Source organism: Tiliqua scincoides, chromosome 1 (assembly GCF_035046505.1).
Source record: "Tiliqua scincoides isolate rTilSci1 chromosome 1, rTilSci1.hap2, whole genome shotgun sequence".
Lineage (NCBI taxonomy): Eukaryota > Metazoa > Chordata > Lepidosauria > Squamata > Scincidae > Tiliqua > Tiliqua scincoides.
In genome coordinates this window covers 298,429,188-298,447,522 of record NC_089821.1, presented here as the reverse complement: position 1 = coordinate 298,447,522, position 18,335 = coordinate 298,429,188, and positions in this window count along the sequence as shown.

Genomic DNA, 18,335 nt, shown 5'->3' with positions numbered 1-18,335 from the left:
GTTCCCTTCAGCACTGTTGACTTAGAAAGTTCTTTGGTTTCCAGCAGTTCAGTTTCAGTTTCAGTACCTTTATTGGCATACAGTTAAAAGATCATTAAACACTTTCATACAGCTAATAAAAAAAAATGTTTGCTTATAACATAACACACCAACTTGCAATTAACTCCCGAAATTCAGAGACTTCAAAGAAATGGGGACACACTTCAGATTAGATGCCACAATTTGCGAGATAAATGTGGCTATCTGGGAAATGGTGTTAGGGTCAGTGGAAGCTAATAAGGCTTGCAATATAGCAGAATCCTCCAAGAATAGCTACCTGATAATCAAGGGGAAGAGTCCTGTGAATTCTCTTATCCTGTGAAGTTGTGGTTGCCTCCTACCTGGAGAGAAATCCACAGACCACAATAAATAAAAATTAAGAAATAAACAATCCTAGGTGGGAGAGAATCTCTCCCAGGAAACTCCTTCAGAGGGACTTTCTAAAAGAACCCTTTTATACAATTTTTCTTGGTCACAGGAACGGATATGTTTGTGGAGAAGACCCAACATTTTGTGTTAACATTGTCCTTGGGGATTAATTATTTCACATGATCCCTTTGGCCAGTTGAACATTCTGGCATTGTGCAAACACAGTTGAGCGTACTAGGTTAATCTTCTGATAAGATTAGTTCTTCAAATGTTCTTTGAAGCAAATGTTCTTCAAATCTTGGGCTGCTCAGCATCTCTAGCTGAAGTTACCCCATAACAGAGAGGGCCTTGTTCAGTAGTCCACAGAATCCAGCATCTCTGGATGAACTTTTGTTCCTAGAATTTCATCTTTGGCATTCCATACCTAAATTAACTTAGGTCTCCTCAAGGTCCACAAAGCCAACAGTGGATTACTTGAACAGGATTAACTCCTCTAACCCCAAAATATTGTTCCAGAAAAATTGGTTTCTTCTGAAGAATTCTTAGAACTGATTCAGAACTATATACACAACTTCTTTCACCAAAATGTATAAAGTCGGTTATTCATATAGTGCCATCACCATGCATCATGTGTTACAAAGAAAGAAAAGATGGTTCGCTATACCAAAAGGTGTCACTCAGGAAAGATTAAGCAGAGGAAAGAAGAGAAGATCCAGGAACAATATGTGATTTCATGATTCCACAAACAGCTTTATGGTCCAGTCCTATTCAGACAACATGCTGATGGTGCACAGATGCTAACATGACATAGCCTAAGCCTTTTCTTGTAAACACCATGTAAATGGCACACCAACATCAGTTGCATGCCATTAGCACTTCATCTCAGCGCATCATTGCTGTGACATCAGTGCTTCATCATCATGATGTCCAAGAAGCCAATTACCACATTAAATCAGCTTCAATGAGTGCTGGGGAAACACCTCCCTGGTTGCCTCTAGAAATAGCAGCATGCACCACCCCCAGCAGTGGGGAAATACCCTAGGGACATTATACACACACCATAGCATAAAAATGCCATAGAACCCCCAATTCTATAGGAGTTACAGTAGCATCAGCAGCAAAGGGGCAAAAGTAGAGAACTAGGAGCCCCATGCATCCAAGGTTCATATTCCCTCATCCCATTCATATAAATACACATTCAAGAAATACTTTTTTGAGCAGGTATAGAAAGATCGCTCTTAAAGAGGGCACCCATGTGAAACAAACACACAAGCCTCTCTATGGCAAGGAGTTTGAGGTTTGAGTCTACGTGGTGACGTACACCAACTGGAAGGAGCCCTTATAACATGTTCCAGTTCTTCTCCTGGCATAAGGGAAGCCACATCAGCACTCTGGAAAAGGGTGCTGGTGGCTCATTGCACAGGGTGGGAGCCAGATGTGTTTGAGCCCAGCCTAGGGAATTGGCCTCATTAGCAAGGCACTCACCTTTTGCATAACCAGCCAGAAACACCCATGGCAGGGACAAAAGAAGGGGGGAAGGTCTAGAACCCACACCAGCTACGCCACAAAGCTGTTTCCTAACCACCAAACCACAGCAAGAGACAGATGAAGAGCACCTAATCTGGCATTTAACAACTTTTCTTCACTTCGAACAGGCACATCTGCCTGGGGGTCTGTAGTACACCTATCAGAGGGAGCACTGCATGAACCAATCACTGGGCTGGCACATGACAGAGGGTCTAGTGTCAGTTAGCCACTTACCTCTTGCTCCAGTGTGCCAGTGTGGCTTCCTTTTGATACTGGATTGATGTGTCCCTTTCTTTAGGAGGCACTAATCACAGCTACTTCAGATGCCATGGAATGGAGCAGAAGATTCAGGTTCAACTCTTGGCCAAATCAAATGAAGCATTTCGCCCCAACACTGACCAGCTCAGCTGAAATTGACTAAAGTGTTGGCAAGTCTGCCATCCTGACCAACTCTTGACCCAGGCCAGAGTGAGACAGTGCAGGATTCATATTGCAACTGCTGAAAAAAGGAGCTTTGTGTCATCTTTTTCTCCTTGTAAAGTCTAGCAATATCAACTGCAGCATAATGTGACCACACTGAGCTTCCTCACCCCTTACAAATCTGCATGGAAAAGACAGAGCAAGGATGAGGAAGGACAAAGCAAGGTCAGATTGTGTCACTTGTAGTGTAGTAGGGCACAGGGTAGGAGGAGAGGCAAGCCACTGACCTTGTAACAGATGAGGGCAAAAATTGCCTGCCCTTCCATCTGCACTCTAACATTCTCAGCCATGTGTTGGCTTGAAACCAACCATATCAGCAAGCTAAAACCATTCCTGTATGGTAGAACGGCCACCACCCCTTTCTGCCCGTTCCTCAGCCAGGAGAAGATGAGGCCCTATGAAACCAGCTACTTAGTAGGCCAGCTACTAAGAGTCTAGGGACTTATAAGCATCAAGTCTCCTCATTCCCAACATGACTTCTGTGGTCAAGACCAGATCCAGACTGGACCAAGATTTCCTCAAACAGTAAGCACACTGCAATGAAGTAGGTTACATACGTTGGTGAAAGAAAGTTTCGGAATATACTAGGCAGAAAGAAAATAAGAAAGCTAATTGTAGCAAAAATTAGCTAACCGCACCTCCAGGAATATAGCTTATAGAGAATGTACTAGCACTGTCATGCTAAGTCCAGCAAATGGGAGACAACTAACATCCTCCCCTCCCCAGTGACTTTTTTTTATGCCTTTAGCTCACCTTCTCAAAGGTTCCTACCAGTCAGGCCTAACACCATGGAAGGCTCTCAAAGGTGGGGTGTAACATGTAACCCAGCCCAATGAGTACCACTGAAACAAATTCTTAATAGTCCCAGCCTTTTGACCTTGCAGAAATCCCAACAATCCAATAACAAGTGCTTCTCATGACACAGTCCCAACAGCCAGTTTACTCCCTGGCAACTGAGCCTAGCATTACAAAGTCACGGGACTTTGACAACCCCAAGGGTTGTTCTGTTCTTATGGATTTTACTGCCTTTTCTCCCAGCAAGGCTTTTTCTTACAAGATGGGTTCCAAAGCACCTTAACACATATCTGGCCACACGTCATACAGGCAGCACCTATGTTGCATGTGTACACCCACAGACACATGGGATTTATAATGGGATGGGATTTCTAATGAAAACCCAAATTCTTTACAGCCCTCACTGAGGGTTCTGCGTAAGAATGGGTGTGAGTGAAAGAATTTGTAAGTGGCATAGCTAGAGGGGGTGCAAAGCACTAAGTTTTGCAGGCAGCAGTGTGCAAAGGGGCCACCTCCCTTCCCTTCAGAACCACTCCAGGCATTTGCCTACGTTTTGCTCCCTCCACCTGGAATGGCTCCGAAGAGGAGGGGATCACTTGCACACCAGGGTGAGGCTCTGTGCAAAACTTAGTGCTTTGCACCCCCTTTATCTCCTCCACTGTTTGTAAGCAGTGTCTTGCAAATATTCTGCAGGGATTAAACATGGCAGTCACCCCTACTCCATGGCACTTGCACTTGAGCATAAGCCTAGGCTAGTACCTCTCAGCTTTTACAGAGTGTCTTTTCCTCACCAATGAGTAATCTGTTACTTTATATTTTGCTTATGTTATTAGTAGCATGCATGTGACAATTACTGATATTCCTCTTCCCATCTTGACATTTAACAAGCCTTATGCAAATGTTAAAATACGTCCTCTGAAATATGTTTCATCCACTAAGGACTACTCCAAACACAAGGCATTTCCTCCATGGAAACCAATACCACGTGTTGAAAAGAGAGCCTTTTTCAGGTATTCTGTGCACAAGAAATGCATGGGGAGATCATGGGGGCAGTAGGCTGCATCATCCCACCCTACATTAACTTCTTAGAATACTGGTTCTCAAACTTTTTTGAGGCCCTAAAGCAGTGGTTCCCAAACTACAGTTGGGAACCACACAAATCGTTCCAGGGAGGGGCTAAGGCAGTGAGGAGATCCCCAGGATCAATCTGCTGTAAGAGATGGAAGGGGGTATTTGTTGCTTACCTCTGGCCTCTGACGAATGCATGGAGCCCCACAGATGCCTCCGCAGGGCTCTCCACAGCTCCAGAAAGGTAAAAATAATTATTTAAAACCACTTCCTGCTTTCAATCATGAAACCAGAAGTGGTTTCCAACATTTATTTTTACCTTTTTTTAAGCCTCGGGGAGCCCTGTGGAGGCATCCATGGGACTCCCAACACCCTCCCCAGAGGCTAGTGCTGGCAGAGAAGGTGTCACACACCCCCTTCCATACCTGGCAGTGATGCAGTCTTGGGGATCATGTTGCTGCCCTCCCTGCCCCTTAAAGAACCAGACACAGCTGCTTCCCAGGCTGGTGGGTCACAACCCACCAGTTTGAGAATCACTGCTCTAGAGACTGCTGCCTGATTTATAAGTGCCAAGAGGTGTGACTAAAATGGTGATTGGGCAGCAGTGCTCCCCCCTAAGTAACAGCTTGTTTAACCCTTGTTGTACATAGCCTACCTGCCTTGTAAGTTTTGCAAACCACCAAAAAGTGAGTCACGATCCACTGGTGTGTCACTAGACCCACCTTTTGAGAACCGCTGCTTTGTACTTCTGCAAAAGCTTTCCACATGTGGCATGGGTGTTTCTGACAGATGTGCCAACGGATGTGTGTTAATTGGGGTGGGGTCTGGCGCTCCTTCTCTCTGCCCCCTTAATTCTACGCCGAACAAATGCATGAAAGAGATGAGTGTACAGTGTACCCACAGTATTCTTCCTGTGTGATGAATTATGCTATTTTCATGGTTTTTCTTACATGAAAACTCTTGAAGCAGCCTTAAATTTAAGTAGAACCAGTGTTAAACTTTCTTATTTATAGATGAATTGCTTCTTTGCACTTAGTAGCATATAAAAAGAAATTGGGATCCCTTGTTACCTTGACGAACATAAATCCAGGCACACTGTTATGCACTAGGTTTTATTTAAAATGGCATGTGCTCTTTATCCTCAAAGTTACCTGCTTCCCCCACCAACAACTTTTTCATTTCCTTATTTGGACATTCTTGATCTCATCCTTAATAAATGTTAAATACATTTTGTACTTGAAAAATGAATCTGCCTTCCAAAACCCACAGCAGCTTGTAGACTTATGAGGAGTCTTGAGAATGACTCTGATATCTAAAAGGAGAGCCTGGGTGTCTTACAGCAATTACTTTAAGTGATTGGATTCTGGAGATGGTTTAGTATAATTGCACACAGGTAGTAATTTATTAAGGTGGCTGTTTCTTTTGGCATATGTCAAAAAGGTCAGAGTTTATACTTTTTGGGAGGACGTTAACCTAGTCTTCTGAAACTCAGAAATTCTACTTTTTGGTCATTAATTTTGTACATGCTGTGATGGTGACAATTAACCCACTTAATAAAGGTCAAGTTTCAATTTTTTCCAATTTCTGGAACACTTAACTTTATTCCTTCTTGAAAATGGGCAGATTACTGAATGATAAATAGCTATTAAATGAGTGCAGCTCTGCTGTCAGGACGGCTGCCGAACATTTGGCAACGAATAGAATTGGAGTATTTTGTATATAAGGGAAAGACTAAGGAAGGGAGGGAACTGGCTGCCTTTTAGTTCTGCTATCCAAAGGCATAAAAATAAATGCAAAATAAACAGCCCCTATTTCAGACAAGAACACATGTAATTACGCTGCAGCAGAAGTTCACAAACTTCTTGGGAGTAAATCTCTCAGGGCAAGTCTTGGCAGGGGAGGGGCAAAGGCAGTGACACAATCCCCAAGATCATGCTGCTTCTGGGGGTGGTGCAGGGAGCCCCAAAGAGCCTTCCATAGGGCTCCCCAAGTGTTTTGCCAAATTCCCATTCCAAACTTTACCTAGAGAACTTATGGCTACTTCAAGCTAATTAATTCCCCTGGCTCAAACCCAGTAAGTTTGCTCTAGCAGCTTACAAAACTACTATTGACCCATTGCACAAACAGGAAGTTAACCAGTAGGTAGCTTGCCTGTGGGGCTGCAAGCAACAGCTCTTCTGGGTACCACAGTGCCCCCTCAGCTCTCCACCACTAGCAGTCTCCAGCCATCCCTATTCCAGTAATACTCAGTAGTCAATTCACCAATCCATCAGTCCATTAATTAGTTTGTCCATTGGTCAGACAGCAGGTCCAGTAATCAGTCAGCTAGTCCATCCTCTCTTTCCTTCCTCCAACCTTTCCTCCTCCTGCTATCCACAAACTCCCTCCTCCAGGTGCTGCTTTTATCCCTAAAGGACTTGTGGCCTCTAAGTGGCTGTGCAGCACATGCGCTGCAGTCTAAGCGCTAACCCCATGTTTCCCAGACCTGTCAGAGCAAGGGGGACACTGTTGACACCACACCGTCTCTCTACACCAAGTCTTAGAATAGTAAAAATAAGCTCTTGGAAACCACTTCTGGTTTCGCAATTTCAAACTGGAAGTGGTTTCTGATAGCTTATTTTTACTATTCTAAGACTTGGGGATCCCTGCACCTCCAGGAGGCTGCTGCATCACCCTGAAAGTAAAAAATCCCCCCTTGGCCCCCCCAGTAGTGGCATGATCCTTGGGATCGCGTTGCTCCCTTCCCCAGTCCTTTAAGGGTACAGAGGCCAAGGCTCTCAGGCTGGGGCATCGCGAAGCCCCAGTTTGAGAACCTCAGCACTGCAGGAAAACATTTTGCCACAAGTTTGTATCTATGTGGGCACAATCCTAAACTGCCAGGGATATTTCAGGCAGCTGAATGGAAAATGTAAAACTTGTGTTCCATTCAGCCCGTCTTTTCTTCTCTTGGGCTGCACTCCTCTACACCTTTACCCTTTGAACTCAGTGGGGTTTACTTCTGAGTAGATATGCACAGGATTGCTCTGTTAGTCTTAGAGTTAGAGCATGTTACAGGCATTAACAACCCAATCCTATCCAATTTTCCAGTGCCGGTGCTGCTGCACCTTTGGGGGAAGCACTGCTTCCTGTGTTGGGGGTGCAGTCAGAGGCCTCCTTAAGGTTTAGGAACATTTGTTCCCTTACCCCAGGGCTGCATTGCGGTTGCACTGATGCTGGAAAGTTGAATAGGATTGGGCTGCCAGAGCCCAATCCTGTGCTTGGCGGCACAGCTCCATGCCGCCAAGCACTGTCACAAACAAGCCGTAAGGCACTTTTGTGAGCCTCACCTCCGGGCTCCCACCCATGCTAGCTCAGCCCCAGCCAGTGTTAGGCTAGCGCTGGGCAGTCGCCCAGCTTCCGCGGCTCAGCAGTCTCCCGACCACCGAGCTGTAGCACGGTAGGCGGGAGCAGGGATGGTGGCGGGGAGGAGGCATTCCTCGGATGAGCCAAAGCAAGGACGAAAGGTAGGTGTGGGGGGCGGGGAGGAGGAGGAGGAGGAGGGAGGGAGGTGTTCCTGGGCTGGGGGAGGGAGGGTGATGGGCGGTCCCAGGGGTGGGCGGGCGGGGAGTGGTAGGGGAGCCTTGCCGACCTTTGTGATGTAAGATGGAGTCATTAAGCAAACCATCCATCCATCAGTCTCCCTCCAGGTGCTTAGAAAGACTTCACTCCGAGGCTGCAATCCCTCCCTTCACCAGGAGCTGCAGTGGGGGGGGGGGGTGTAGAGGAGGTGATAATCACTGCCATTAGCATTCTTTCATGTGCTCAGGGGGATGGGAGGAGGGGTCGCTTGCCTTGGAGTGAAGCTGTTCTAAGTGCCTGGAAAGAGAATGATTGATGGATTGTCAGCTGGCTGCCCTCTCTCCCATTAACAAGGCTATTGTTAAAGGACTTTTTCCTTTTAATTTAAAGGGTGTTGAGATAAAACCACAGGTAAAAAAATCTGTGGATAATTAGGTTATACCTGTATAGCCTCTCTGCGAAACTCTCCTAGCATCTTTTGCTTTATTTTCTCAGCCTTCTCAACATGTGCTTGTTTGGCCTTCTCGCTTTTGTTCACAGATTGTGCTTGTTTTAAATCCATAGCGTGTTGTTTCATTTTTATTTAAGCATTCATGATCTTGGCTTGAGCCTCTGCTATGAAGGGATTTTAATTGCCTCTACACTTTAACTAATTTGTCTTGCTGCTTTTAATTAATATTATATAGCAGTGCTCTTCAACCTTTTTTGTGCCTGACTCCTATATATAAATAAATAAATGAAGTATGAGACTGGGGACCCCACAGTTGATCCTGTCCTCCTCCCAGGAACCTATCCTCCTACCCCTATTCCCATTGCTGCCCACTCCTCACTCCTGTAATGCCCTCCCAGCACTGTTCACTGTATCCAAATATTCTTATGAGAACAGAAAAAATTACCATTACGCCCAGCACAACTAAAAGCTATTTCAGCACAATTGCTAAGGACCTGAGCAGGACTGGGACACCATTTCCTGCAATCTGAACACCAGATGCCTCCCGCTTTACCTGGTGGTGCTCTAGTCTAGGGGCCTTTAACCTTTCTCATTCCCATAAGTTGTTGTGGTGCCACAACTGAGGCTTTGCAACCCCAATTGGATTCTGACCCCATGGTCAAAGGGCACTGTTATATAGGTATTTACAGGTGTATGTTGTGTTTTTCATTGATAACTTCCCTCAAGAAGGCAGTATTTAAATCTTAATAATTAAAAGGTATGGAGGCATGAAAAGTGTAGACCTCAGGATGAGGAAAGGAGTGAAGTATCAAGCAATTGCGTACCTCCCATAGACTACCCAGGGGCAGATGCCCCAGGCACCGGCTGCTAGGACCCCACGGAAGCCTCTCTGAGGCTCCAGACAGGGGCAGAAACTGTGCTTCTGGTTTTATAGCATTGGGGAATCTCATAGAGATTTTCCTGACACAGGAGAAGGTCATGCAAGGCTCCGTGAGCCTCTGGTGAATGGGGGGGTGGGGGTGGATTACTGCGCGGGGGGTGGCGATAGCCTGTGGGGGGTGCCATCATGGAGCTTTGCCCTGGGCATGGAGCTGTGGAGGTCCACGGCTGGTATCAAGAGTGAATTGATTAAAAGTAGACCCTTCTTTTTCATCCAAAACTCTTATAACCCTGTGTAATAATATTGCCCAATATTATATTTAGATAATCAGGAGCATGCCCCATTTCTTTATTTTTTATTTCTTATTTTTCTTTTGCCTGTCTCCCTCCTCTCATTGGAGAATTTCTCCTTACCTTCATTTTTGGAGCTGACCACAGTGTCTGCACTGTCGTTTTCACTAATATCTAACAATTGTTTGCAAATTCACTTTCAACCATGTTTGCAAAGAGTGGTTTGGAGCTGTGGCTAGCAAACATGGCGCCACATGAAAATGAAAGGGAGGGGAAAATTTGTTCGTAAGAGAGGGGGCACAAAAGATGAGCGCATTCCTGCATGATGGATCAGCCCAGTGCTGATGGACCCAGAAATAATTGGCAGTGACGTGATCCAGGAGGCCCTTCTGCCTGAGTTTGAACCAACCTGGTTAGTCTTGTTTGCCTGAGTGTAGTTGGTGCCCCTTCTGCCTTGTCCCAGTTCTTCCCCTGGCCAAAAGGTTCTTTTCAGCAGATGGATTCACCCACAGGGAACTGGCCACTTGGGAGGCTTGTCTGGCTATTCCGGATACTTGCCCGCTCCCGAAGAAGCTTCCTTTGGTCTGCTGCAATCTCAAAAGCTATTCCTCAGCTCTGTGTGTGTGTCATGAAGAGCTTTGAACTCTGAGTACTGAGATTTCCCAGCTACACACTACTTTTGCCTCTTTGTTGCCTGTTCCACTGCAGTGCCCACAGTAGGAGATGTTGGGACATTTTTGTTCCGAGTGGTGTGCTGATGTCATGGGAGTGTATCCCCATGACCATGCTTTGATTGGCTCTTGCCATGCCCCACCCATATGGGTATACTATCCACATGCTACCCCATGTCTGATACAAACTGGAGGTGTTGCCATTGGGACTGAGGATGATTGACAAGGATGTACCTCTCTGGGATTTTTAAAGCTCCTCTTTGCTCCCCCTCTCTGACAGGACTACTATAGGGTAGAGACTAGAGATAAACCAGCATAACTAGGCTGGTGAATTAATTTGGAAATAGGGCAGCTGCCTTGCCCATCTTTTTGAAAAAACCTTAAGTCTTTTAAGGCTGCAATCCTATATACAGTTTCCTGGGAGTGGTTGGTTGGCAACCTTCAGTCTCAAAAGACTATTCCCAGGCAGTCTCCCATCAAAGTACTAACCAGGACTGACCCTGCTTAGCTTCCACGATCAGGCATGTGCAGGGTAACAGTTACTGCACTATACCAGTTCTTGGGAGTAAGAATACAATGGGTCTTCTGAGTAGATTTGCACTGTAAAGTGCCCCAAAACTCTCACAAGATAAAGATCATGTTCCTTTCCATAGGCTCCCACCCTATATTTCCTTCTTAACAAAAGCTGGTCCTGTTTCTTAAATGTACCACCTCTGTCCTTGTTTTAAGCTTATCTCACTTCTGCGTGTGAAATTTTTCAGTTCATTATGTTCTGAACAGTTATTTAGCTGAAGTTTTGGATGGGAAGTCAGTAGGTAGTGCATGAGAAAGAGCCATTTAAAATACCCCAGAAGTGTGCACTTAAAAAAAAAAAAAAGTGATTCAGTTGAAAATTATGTAAAGGCTCTTTTGCCTATGGCAACTTGCTCTCAGTTTCAAATTGTCTTGCAAGTAAGCCGAGTTTCTCAGAAAGTGTCTAAAAACTGTTGAGCACACACATAATTTCCTTGGGGTCATGCAAAGCCTTGGCTGCCTTCACTGAGGGGGAAAAAAGGTTGGGACTACTGTACTTATTTAATGTAAATTTCTTTTCCAATTTTATATCTTGCCCAGTTTTGCTGCAGCAAGACTCAAGGCAGTTTACAATAAAATCTGAATGAACAAAACACATTTTAAAACTAGCCTGTCAGATAATAAAAAACAAGAGCAGAGAGCTTTTCAGAATAAAACAGCAAAGAGGTGAGGGAGTAAACGGGCTGATCGCACACAAAGTCCTTTAAAAATGAAACTGCTTTTGCCACTTTCAGAAAAATCATGAGAGAATAAGCCCAATAATTTCTATTATAAAGTCAATTCAAGAGTAAGTGCCACAAATAAAAAGGCCCTGCCTCGTGTCCTCACTGACCACGCTAGGGCACCATTAACTACCAAACCGTGCAAGGGATGCATATGAAAGACAGAAACTTTCTGGGATCCTGGACCAAGGGATCCTGGCTAAAACTGACCAGAAGCTAGGTGAACTCTTTCAAAAATCTATGTTATGTCTTCTTTATTGCCAGCACTATTTAACTAATTAACTATTTGAGGCCCATAATAGACAGAGGAGAGTAATGGAATATCAAGAGTTGTATGTGCCTACACTTATTATATATCTCTTCTGCTTTTTTATTCTATGGTTGAAATAAAGGTTGCATATGCAGGGTTTCCAGGTGGTTTCCTGTCAATAACTGTACAATGCTGCCTTCTATTGAGTTGGACAATTAAGAACATAAATATAAGAACATAAGAAAAGCCCCGCTGGATCAGGCCAAAGGCCCACCTAGTCCAGCTTCCTGCATCTCACAATGGCCCAGATGCCTCGGAGTACTCAAGACAACAAGATACCTGCATCTTGGTGTCACTCCCTTGTGTCTGGCAGTCTGAGGTAGCCTACTTCTAAAACCAGGAGGTTGCACTTGCCCTTCTAGAAATCCATTCAACCCTCTTTTAAAGGCATCTAGGCCAGGTGCCATCATCACATCCTATGGCAAGGATGTGGTGATTAATATAATTAGTCTGTGGGACTAATTACACACTGGATAAGCAATTGGAACATATAGTTTAGTATTGTCTAATTGACAGCTGCTCTCTAGGGTCCCAGTTGGGGTTTTTCCCTGCCTTATCTGAAAATAGTAATGGCTGAACCTGGGACCTTCTGCAGGCAAAGCAGGTGCTCTACAACTGAGCTAAGGTCTTTCCCACTCAGGCACTTCGTTAAAGCAAAGTTGGGGCATCATGTTCCTTCAGTTCTGTGCCCTGGGAGCATGTGTTAACTAGTCACCGGTTCCACTAAAAGGTGCAAACAAGGGACAGCAATATGGGAACCAGCCCTAAGAAGACATCAGGTTCCCCCCCCCCCAGTGAAAGTTCAGCTTTCTTAAATATGCTTTTGTAAAGTAAGATCTCCACTTTCCCTTCCCATCTATCCCCCACCCCCATCTGAAATGCTGGTGTTTGAAGGCGAGAAGGTGCCTCTGAAAAATTATTAACCCTGAAAATGTAGCTTATTCGGTCTCGGATTAAGTCTACAAACTGCTCCGATCCTTTCAGCTTCAGTGGAAAAAAAATGCTTCGTAATCTCTAGTAATGACCCACTCTAACGAAAGAACAAGCGCTTGTTAAAGGTCATTTTAGCTGAGCGGAGAAAACTGTTTCCTTTCCCAAGCGCTGTCATCTTTCACTTTAATTAATCTCCAAAGTGTAGGCTGATGGCAGTGGCTTCAGATACGGTAGCACTGGGAGACTGGACTTCCAGTGACATTTTTATTGAAAAAATGTAAATCGTATTTTGCCTGCACTGTAATGTAGGTGTTCATTAGCGAGAGCTAAATTGCCACGGCGTACCTGTGGAAGTGCGGATGGTGCTTCCTGAATCTCAAATGAGGTTGTGATAATAATCAGCAGTTTTAGAGCAAGCCTCCCAGCCCAGGTGGGATCCTGTCAGAATGGGATGGGGTGAGCTTGCATATTGAGTCAGGTGCTTGGGCCTGCTACCCCAGGATTTCTGACTGGCAGCAGCTCTCCAAGGTGCTAGAACATAAGAACACAAGAAGAGCCCTGCTGGATCAGGACAAGGAACCAGCTTCCTGTATCTCACAGTGGTCCATCAGATGCCTCCACAAGGCAATACCTGCACCTTGTTCCCACTCCCTTGCACCTGGCATTCAGAGATAGGCAACCTCTAAAACTCAGAGGTTGCATATTGTCATCATGGCTTGTAACCTATGATGGCTTTTTCCTCCAGAAATCTGTCCAATCCCCTTTTAAAGGCATCTAGGCCAGGTGCAATCACCACATCCTGTGGCAAGGAGTTCCGCAGAATAATTACATGCTGGGTAAAGCACAGGAAGGAGTCTGCCTCCGTACTGTTATCTGGAAGCCTTGAATATGGGATGCCAAGCCCTGAGCCTTACTTTATGCATGACAAGTGGGGGAGAGTCACTTGAGAAGACCCCCTGTCGAATCCCCCAACAGCAACACCAGGTACAGCTGGGAGAGACCCCATTTTGAAACACTAGAGAGATGCTCAATGTTTGACAGTTCTGTATGAAACTGTGACTAAGAAACTAGGCTGTCACAAGTTTTGTGCAAGGTGTTTTCCCAAAAACCTCACAGGCACTCACGAAAAGCAGTGAATGGGGTCCACGTTAATGTTCTTCGACAAGGGCATACAAAAGCTTGTGCCTTGCTATGACAAGTGCCTCAATTCAGGTTGTGATTATGTCAAGAAGTAGTGTTGTATAGTAAGTTTTATGCATAATACATTTTCCTTCATTGATTTTTTTTTTTTAAACAGCCTACTGGAGTTTACTTTCCAAATAGCCCACACAGTATGAAAATCTCTCTTGCTGGATGGAGGCAAATATATTTTAAATATTAGCCTTTGCATATTATTCATCATTGCCTACCTTGGGCTACTGAGGACAGGTCAGGTTAAACATCTAATTAATTGGAATATTGGCTTGCTTCGTTATGTCAATTTTTTTTTTTTGAAAGAAACATTGTGATTAATTGCAAAAATTTAAGTTCAGAGCTATATTTTGTCTTTTCTTTTGGCAAGCCGATGGAAATGTTCATCTGCAAAAAGGAAAAAAAAATCTGTTCTCTCTCTTCCAGGGGCTGCTTGATATCTGGCCCAAATGCCATGAATGAAAGCAGGTTTCCGTGTATTGTGGCTAAAGGTGCAATTAAAGAAGAAATACTGGCAAGCTCTTTGAACTGTGACATATCTGCAGAGCCTTCAATTAGAGCCACTGTTAGTTCTGCTTTCACGCAGCTTAAATCATCAGCCTTTGAACTGATTTATGCAGAGAAAAGTTGCACTAAAATAATCATTTTTTCTGCAGAGAGTGATGAGCCTTCCTGGCTGGAGAAGTGTAAAATTCATTTGAAAGATATATTGTCTGGACATTCTCAGGTTTCTAAAATATGCAGCGTCAATAAACCTGTGTGGTCACAGGGCATTTAGAAAGGGTTTAAGTACCATCTGTGAAGGTTTGAGCTCTTTGGCAAATATTTTAGGCTATTCAAAACCACTTCAATTGCAAGAGGAGGAGGGAAACTGTGGTCACAGTGCCACAATTGGGAACTTTTTTCATGAGTCCCCAAAGACAGGGAAGATTATCTCAGAATCTTGGGATCTGGTTAATTGAATAAGCCTCCATCTCAATGGGCAGACATCTTTGGGCAGTGCATCTTTGGAAACTGTTAAGGGAAGTTGTGTTAACCCAGAGGTGGTTGCACAAAACAATTGCATGCACTCCGTAGACATTAGGTGAAGATGTACAACTGCAAGATGGACACAAAAATGCAACCATGCATGAACGAAATCCAGATGCTGCATCCTATGATGGGGGTTTTAAATTGTCAATCTACTTTTTGGTACCCCCAGATCCACACACAGCACTGCATGTGGTAACTGTACTGAACTGCATCCAAATATATGTCACAGTATTCAGGCCTTGACTATCTGGGTTCAATTTCTCTGCAGGGAATCTTTCTGACAAGGGAATCCATGCAAGCACACACAGATCTCACTGGCAGACTATGTATAGCTGGAGGTAAGCGGAAGTGGAAGAGTACATAAACTTACAGAACAATTCTATGCATGTCTACTCAGAAATAGGTTGAGTTCCATGGAACTTGCTCCCAAGGAAATAGATGGCAGTTCTAGCAACTTATTATTGTTCCATGTTAAAAAGTCCTTGACTGTTATGGATAAGTGCCATTTGAACTTTTTGTAGCCAGCCTGATTCTCATGGATGATCTTGTATTATCTGGGTTTTCTCTGTTCTGATTCACACATGCAGCCCTGTACCTGGTGGTGACCACCTCTAACACTAATTGCACGGGTACAACACCATGTTCAATGCTTGTATGAAGGAGCACCCCACTTTCACCAGCAACCACAAAGAGCAGTGGTTCTCAAACTGTTTTGCACTGGGATCCACTTTTTAGAATGACAATCTGTTGGGAACCACCGGAAGTGATGTCATTAACCTGGAAGTGATGTCAAGGCCAGAAGCGACATAATCAATTTAGGTTTCAAACCTAAGCCACACTCTATGCTGACTTGTGCCGCCATCATCTGATTGGCTCAGGACCCGGCGCTTCCGGCTCCTTGGCGGTTCCAGGTCAAGCTGCCTGACCAGGGTCTCTTGGCCCAGAGCTCGGGTTCTGGAGGGCCACAACCCTGCTGGCTGGGGTCAGGCTGGCTGGCCTTGGAAGGGCCCACGGTCCCTCTGTACTGGATCTCCAGTCAGTTAGCCACCATGGGGTATAGTTGGCGGCAAGTGCCCAGCTCAAAAACTCAGTCTCTGCAGGGTATGCCCTCTGGGTCCGGGCAGGTCCTGGGTCCGGGCAGGTCCCTGCCCCAACCTCCCCTCTCTAGGGTGGACCACAGCCCCTTCCCTCTGGAGGCCTCTCCCCTCAAGCAGAGAAGATTTTTTCACTCTGGCCTTCCACCCCTCTGAAGAGGAGCAACCTCCCTCTTCCCCCTCCAGGCTCCTTATGAGGCCAACCTCAGGTCGTCTAGCCCCACCCCTCCTGACCACATCTCTGCCTGTTCCCAGCTGTTCCTTGTCTGTACTCCCCGGTAGGTGTTCTGCAAGGGCCCCCAGTCCTGATGACACTTGGGGCTTACTCCCGAGTAGGCCTCGCCTCTAGAGGAGATCCCTGCTCCCAGGGAACTCCTGGCCACCTGGGCTGGGCCCAGGTGACACTCTCCCACAGGGACTCTCCCAGCAGCTTTGTACCCTGTATTTTCAATGGTGGTTGAGCTAGGTGCTACGTGACCCACCTGAAATAGGCTCAAAACTCACCTAGTGGGTCCAACAGTTTGAGCAGGGAGTGATAGAAAAGGCATCCAAGAAGGAGAATGCTAGAGGAAGGAAACTAAGAGATTGCTAGCAGAAATCTTCCTGCTTCCTGTTAGCATTCTAGCTGTCTCCCTGCTCTAGCATTCTGGCCGACAGTTTCTTGCATTCCTCTTCTAGAGTTCTACACAAGCTGCAAAGGAAGAGACAGCAGTGTTTGCTGCTGCAGAAAAGGAAAACAGATAAGTAATGTGTGTGCAGGGGGTGGGCAGAGAACCGTGGATAAGTGAATCTCTGGCTATGGAAATTGCAAATACCTGGGGGGGGGCCCTGTATAATAATTGCTTTATTTTTAACCTGTGAAGTATAAACACCATAAAATGCACAGAAAAGCAACACATTATAAGGCATGCGTCACTTAACAACTGTTCACTTAACGACCTATCACAAATATGACTGTGGTCAAAGCACAATAAAGATGCTCTTAATGAGGCAATTGTGTCTCCCACAGCCTGCAGCAGAGTGTCTGTTTACACAACAGAAAGGCTCTTAATGCAAAGAAGAGGCAATCTATCTACAGTAGCCAGCTAGTGTTTGGCAGGGAGTGTCTGTTTACACAATAAAGGCAACAGCTTGGACTGGATGTTCACTTAATGACCTAATCACATAACAACAGGATAGGAGAACTTATCTCTGTCGTTAAGTGGCACACACCTGTACTAGTATTAGTACTGACACCCAAACTACACTCGCTTCAAACGGCACAAGGTGGCTTAGAAGACTTCTGGCTTTCTGCTCTGTGGTCTCCATTACGGAGACACATTTTGTGTAGGAATGGTGTGTCTTTAATCATTTAATTCAGTTAATTTAAAATAGTGTATACATAATTTATTTACAGAGAAGTAAACCCTTCTAATTCCTGCATTTATTATTTTAATGCAGAATATTCGTGTATTTTTGTCACTGCTCTCTGAGCACTGTCTGAGCATGTTAGCATTGCACACATCATGCAGAAGCAGCTGAGTTGAGGACGGCTTGAGATTCCCATTCACATGAAATTCTCCATAAATTATGTACATCTCTTCCATTTTAAGCTTCAAAGAATTACAGGACAAATTAATTTACATTCACAAGCACTGGTCTGTATTCCTTCTTTTAAATATCTGTATCCCTTGTGCCTCACAGGATTTCTTTGAAAAATGCTAAAATAGTTCCTTAAACTTGTAATTTTCAACCTTTTTCATTTCACGGCCCAGCACTGGTGCGGAGTGCTGCAAATGTGCCACAAGGCATACTTACCTGTGCCTGTCATATTTACTGCTGGGCTAGTGTGGGTGCACCTCCCAGCCTGAAATGGGGATGCTTTGCACTGGATAAATAGCCAACACAGAGTTGAATAGACCCATTGCAGGGCCTCCTCCCTTACCCGAAGGAAGGGGATGTACGCCGGCGGCTGCCTGTAGCCATAGGATACTGCGGCAGCCGTTTTGGTACCACTGCAACCCTGGCCTCCAGGCAGCTCAGGATTGGACTGTAAAGGTGCTAAAAATGTCAAGGCGCACTACACTGCTGATGGGAGGCTCACATCCCAGAATGGCCCTATTAATAAATGACACTCCCCCAAACTCCTGCAGTACACCTGCAGTTCATTTGCAGCACATTAATATGCTGTGGCACACTGGTTGAAAACTGCTGCTTTAGACCTTTTGAGATTGCCAGTTAAAGACTGGAGACAGGCAAAATACTCCTTTTTAAAAATGAAGATGCTTTGGAAGAAGGATTTCTGCTTGTGGTATGGATACTTATCCCCCTTTTCTGTCTGGTCAAACAGGACTTGCAGGTTTTGTAGCAGTT